General features: G+C 36.9%; 1 protein-coding gene and 1 non-coding gene across 7 annotated transcripts in view; one reads left to right on the plus strand and one right to left on the minus strand.

The window, feature by feature from the left end:
• WNK1 (WNK lysine deficient protein kinase 1) overlaps positions 1-6,000 on the plus strand; it is a 167,084-nt gene that overhangs the window by 90,530 nt on the left and 70,554 nt on the right. The gene's annotated exons all lie outside the window — the stretch shown is intronic.
• Positions 1,753-1,859, minus strand: LOC111727406. The gene has a single exon (XR_002774964.1). It is a non-coding gene; the product is annotated as a U6 spliceosomal RNA (small nuclear RNA).

Below are 6,000 nucleotides of genomic sequence, written 5' to 3' on the forward strand. Positions count from 1 at the left end.
CACTATCATGTAAACAGTGCATCCATTGTTTGCACTTGTGTCTGTAAGTAGAAAAGAGCAAATTGTTATCTGCCTTATTTCTTAAGACAAACTACAATAGCTTAGATCACTTTATTAGTACTTAGTTGACTATATTCTGAATTCTGTGTACTGGGGTTTGAAGAATCAAGTATGGTAAATTATCGGGGTAGGCTTCATAGGAGAAAAATTAAATTTATTTGGTGCCCTTTCCCGTGGACAAGTATCATCTATTTATTCATGAATATTTCTATGTTTTGAACATATACCAAGGCTAATGTACCTCACGTGAAGCTTACCTTCACTTGTTTGAGGAAAGTTGATAACTTTGTATGGCTGTAACAAGGTTCATGTCTAGAACAAATGAGGTAAGACAAAAGTTGAAAAACTGAACTAGGTTTATTGCTGTGGTACAGTGAAGTCAGTCTTTCATTCTTTTTGCCTAAAATGTATGACTAGATACAAATGCTTTATTTTAATTAAAATAAGTAACCAAGTAATGAGGGAGGAAATATAAGTTAATAGATTTCAAGTTAAGAAAATTTAACCAAAGTTTATGTGTCAAAGTCAATTTAGAGATCAACATGCTATGTGAGTGATGTTGTTAAACAGTAAAAGATGTACAGTGATCTCTGAAATGTCACCTATCTCAATAGATTATTAATGCTTCAGAATGGTTTGACTTAAGTGTTTTTGCCACAAGTTTGGAAGGATAGTATCAGTAACTAGCTTTTTTAAGTTTAACGAGTCTGTAATACATTGTTTCAATAGAATAGAATAGAATTTTTACATTTTAAATTTTTTTTTTAATTTTTTAAAGTTTAATGAATCTGTAATACATTCTTTCAATAGAATTCTAAAATTTGTTGGGGTGTATTTTAAGAATTTTACGTTTAAAATTTTTTTTTAATTTTTTTATTTTTATTTTTTAGTTAGTGTGTTAAGACATTTATATTCTTCATTTAGAAAGATTCACATGTACTCTTCTTTTTTTTTTTTTTTTTTGAGACAGAGCCTCAAGCTATCCCCCTGGGTAGAGTGCTATGGCATCACAGCTCACAGCAACCTCCAACTCCTGGGCTCAAGCAGTCTCCTGCCTTAGCCTCCCAAGTAGCTGGGACTATAGGTGCCCCCCACAACGCCCGGCCATTTTTTTTTTTTTTTTTTTTTTTGGTTGCAGCCATCATTGTTGTTTGGCGGGCCCGGGCTGGAGATTTGAACCCGCCACCTTAGGTGTATGTGGCTGGCGCCTTAGCTGCTTGAGCCACAGGCGCCGAGCCCACATGTACTCTTAAAAGATGAACCATAGACGTGATCCCACCAATCATCCTCCCTCCTCCTTTCCCTTCCCTCTCCCCTTCTCCTGTATTCTTGGGCCATAATTGGATTATAGCTTTCTTATGAAAGCTATAAATTAGTTTTGTAGTAGGACTGAGTACATTGGATACTTTCTCTTCTATTTTTGAGATACTTTGCTAAGAAGAATATTTTCCAGCTCCATCCATGTAAACATGAAAGAGGAAAAGTCTCCATCCTCCTTTAGGGCTCCATAGTATTCCATGGTGTACATATACCACAGTTTATTGATCCATTTATGGGTTGATGGGCACTTGGTCTTCTTCCATGACCTAGCAATTATGAATTGGGCTGCAATAAACATTCTGGTACAAATATCTTTGTTATAAAGTGATTCGTGGTCTTTTGGATATACACCTAGTAGAGGAATTACAGGATAAAAATATGGAACACTTTGCAAATTTGCATGTCATCCTTGCACAGGGGCCATGCTAATCTTCTTTGTATCATTCCAATTTTAGTGTATGTGCTGCCAAACTGAGCGCTCTCCTTCCCTTCCATTCCTTTTCCTCCTCTCTGCCCCCCTCCTCTCCCCTCTTCTCCCCTCCTCTCCCTTCCTCTCCCCTTCCCTTCTTCCTTTTTCCTTTTCCATTTCCTTTCCTGACATGGTTGTGGCTCTGTTGCCCAGGCTAAATTAACAGTGGCACAATTGTAGCTCACTGTAGCCTCAAACTCTTGGGCTCAAGAAATCCTCCCACCTCAGCCTCTCGGGTCACTAGGATTATAGTTGCATTCCACCACATTCAGCTAATTTTTAATTTTTAAATATTTTATTTTATTTTATTCTTTTTTTTTTTTTTTTGAGACAGAGCCTCAAGCTGTCCCCCTGGATAGAATGCCCTGGCATCACAGCTCACAGCAACCTCCAACTCCTGGGCTCAAGCGAGTCTCCTGCCTCAGCCTCCCAAGTAGCTTGGACCACAGGCGCCTGCCACAACACCTGGCTATTTTTTGGTTGTAGCTGTCATTGTTGTTTGGTGGGCCCAGGCTGGATTCAAACCCGCCAGCTCAGGTGTATGTGGCTGATGCCTTAGCCGCTTGAGCCACAGGCGCCCAGCCATCTATTCTATTTTTTAAGACAGGAGTCTTGCTATGTTACTCAGTCTTCCCTCAAACCTCCTACTTCAGCCTCCCAAGTAAAATTGGAACTATAGGCACACACCACCATGCCCAGCTTATTTTCCTTATATTTTGTAAAGATGGTGTGTCCTTATGTTGCCCTGGCTGGCCTTGAACTCTGGGCCTCAAGCAATCTTTCCACGTTGGCTTCCCAAAATGCTGGGATTACAGATGTGAACCACCACTCCTGGACTCAAAAAGGTTTTAATTTTGATAAATCTAATTAATATCTTTTGTGGGGAGCTTGTCTTTACTAAGATTGACTCCTGTGTTTTCTTGTTTAAGAATTTTATACTGTTAGCTCTTGATTAGGTCTTTGGATCATTTTGAGTTAATTTTTCTGTATGATGTGAGCAGAGAACTTTATCCTTTTGCTTGTGGTGGTTATTCTTTTGTCCCAGCACCGTTTCTTGAGAAAGCAGTTCTTTCCCCTTTAAATAGTCTTGGCATTTTTGCTGAAAATAAATTGGCCGTATGACATGGATTTATTTCTGGACTTACAATTCTATGTCTTGATTACTATCGCTTGTAAGATTTTAAAGTTGGTAAGTATGAATCCTCCTTTATTTTTTTCTTCAAGATTGTTCTGGCTGTTCTAGGCCCTTGGTAATTCCATATAGGTTCTAGAACCAGCTTATTAATTTCTGTAGACAAGTCAGCTGTGATCCTGGTTGGTATTGCATTGAATCTATAGATTAATTTGGGGAACATTGCCATCTCACCTGTGTCATAGTATTTTGATACATGAACAATGGATGTTTTTCCATTTATTTAAATCTTTAATTTATTTCAGTCATGTTTTATAGTTTTCAAAGTGTTTTATACTTTTGTTAAATTTATTCCTAAGTAATGTTATTTTTTGTGTGTATTGTAAATGCAATTGTTTTCTTTATTTCCATTTTGGATTGATTAAAAATAGTATTGATTTTTGTGTACTAATCTTAAATTTGTTTCTTTGTTGATTCTTTAGGAATCTTTCTCTGTATAAGATCTTATCATTGGTGAATGGAGTTTTGTTGTTGTTGTCATCATTCTTTTGTTCTGTTGTATTTTTTTGCCTTGCTGCCCTGGCTAGAATTTCCAGCACAGTATTACATAGAGATGATGAAAGCAGACATGTTTATTGTGTTCTTGATCTCAGGAGGAAAGCAACCAGTCTTTGAGGGATGCTTCATAAATTCCCTTTATCATGTTCAGGAAGATCCCTTCTGTTCTTAGCTTGTTGAGTGTTTTTTTATTATGAAAGGTTATATAGGATTTTGGTCAGATGCTACTGATGATCCACATACTGTTGTTTTTTTGTTGTTGACATGGTATGTGGTAGTAGATGATATAATACCAAACTTGAATAGCTGGGATATTTATTTAAAGTACTCTGAAATATTATTCCCTAGCTATTATTCTTACTGAATTTTGAATTTTGGTTTGGTAAAGTCTAATGAGAAGATAATTGAGAAAAATGGCTGATTCTTAGCTTAGTCAACAGAATTTGGGGGTTAAAGCTGAAAAACAAAACTGTAAGACTCTGAAGAAGTTAGCTTCTGGAACAATTCTCTAATGAGAAGAAAGAGACCATCACTTTATATTATATTCTACTCCCGTTATAATTAAACAGACAATGTATATGAGAGAAATGAACATACAGTTATCACCTTATTCAGTGAAATAAGCAGTAAAAGTTTTTTTTGATACTTATAGGAATAATTGCAGTTTTTTTTTTTTTTTTTTTTTTTTAGACAGAGTCTCAGTGATGTTACCCTCAATAGGGTGCAGTGGCATCAAAGCTCACAGCAGCCTCAAACTCTTGGGCTTAAACAATTCTCTTGCCTTAGCCTCCTGAGTAGCTGGGACTACAGGCACCTGCCACAGTGCCTGACTATTTTTTTGGTTGCAGTTGTCATTGTTGTTTGGCAGGCCCAGGCTGGGTTTGAACCTGCCAGCCTCAGTGTATGTGGCTGGCACCATAACCACTCTGCTACGGGTGCTGAGCCTGCAAAATAAATTTTATATAATTACTTTTCCTAATAATTTGTCTTTCTTCTTTAAGTTGGTTGGGATTTTATTTCCTTTTATTAGCTATCTTGATTTACTAGAAATGACAAAAGTTCACAGTAAAAACATTGAGTTGAAGAAATCTGAACCATCTAATTATTCTCAGTAGAGCTTATAGAAATCCTTGTTTGAGGCCAAATTATATAAATTTTGTATGTCCAGTGAGTTTGAAAATAGGAAAAGGAGGAGCCAAGGGATGAAAGAGGATTGAGACTTTATACTAGAGCCTTGGGAAAAGGATTATAGTACTTTCAAAGTAGGTAGATGTGGTGTATGTCAACATTTACAGACTTAAATTGTATTTATTAATTTATTCAACTTAATTTTTTGGAGACAGACTCTCACTGTGTTGTCCCAGGCTAGAGTGTCAGCATGTCAGTCTAGTATACAGCAACCTCAAATTCCTGGGTTCAAGCAATCCCCAGCCTCCCAAATAGCTGGGACTACAGATATGCACCACAACACCTGACTAGTTTTTCTATTTTTAGTAGCAACAGAGTCTCCCTCTTGCTCAGGCTGGTCTTGAATTTTTGAGTTTAAACAATTCTCCCACCTTAGCTTTCCTGCTAGGATTGCAGGTGTGGGTAGACTCAAATTTTAGAAATAGTATTGTGGCTACAGAGTGAAGGATGTATTTATTAGGAAAAATTAAAAGTTGGAAACACAGTTAAAAGTTTATAAAAGTAATCTGGGGGAATGACTGATCTGAAATAAGGAGTTGTAGGAGAGAAGGTAAAAGAGGATGAATTAGATAGTTTTATTTTCTGTATGAATTAGAATTGAGTTAAGCTAAGTTTTCTTCCACTCAAGATTTATGAAAATGTCCATTGAAAATATATATACTTGATAAGATCAGCTAGAACTCAAACCTGATTATGAGTGTAAATGCATAACTTTATATTTGAGGACTATAAAATGTACTATGGAAAGATTTCTGTATTTTATTTATTGACTTACGAAACTATTACTTTTTTTTGTTCTGTCATACTTTAAAGAGTAGCAAACTATGATCCCCAGTCATACCCAGCTTGGTGTCCATTTTGCACAGCCCATGATGTAAGAATGGCTTTGATGTTTTTAAATGGTTTGGGGGTGGAGAAGAATGTTTAAGGATGTGTGTAAATTACATGAAATTCAAATTTCAGCATCCATAAATAAAATTTTATTGGTACACAACCATACTCGTTTGTTTCCATATTGCTTATGGCTGTTGTCACATTATAGTGGCAACAAAATCTGTGATCCACAGAACCTACAACATTTACTGTCAGGCTCTGAAAATTTATAGATAGCCTGTTCTCTGTTAAGAGTAGAACTGTAGGCTCGGCGCCTGTGGCTCAAGCGGCTAAGGCGCCAGCCACATACACCTAAGGTTGCGGGTTCGAATCCCCAGCCTGGGCCCGCCAAACAACAATGATGGCTGCAACCAAAAATGGCCAGGTGTTGTGGTGGGTG

This window comes from Otolemur garnettii, unplaced genomic scaffold (genome assembly GCF_000181295.1).
Source record: "Otolemur garnettii isolate 467f Iridium unplaced genomic scaffold, OtoGar3 scaffold00104, whole genome shotgun sequence".
Taxonomy (NCBI): domain Eukaryota; kingdom Metazoa; phylum Chordata; class Mammalia; order Primates; family Galagidae; genus Otolemur; species Otolemur garnettii.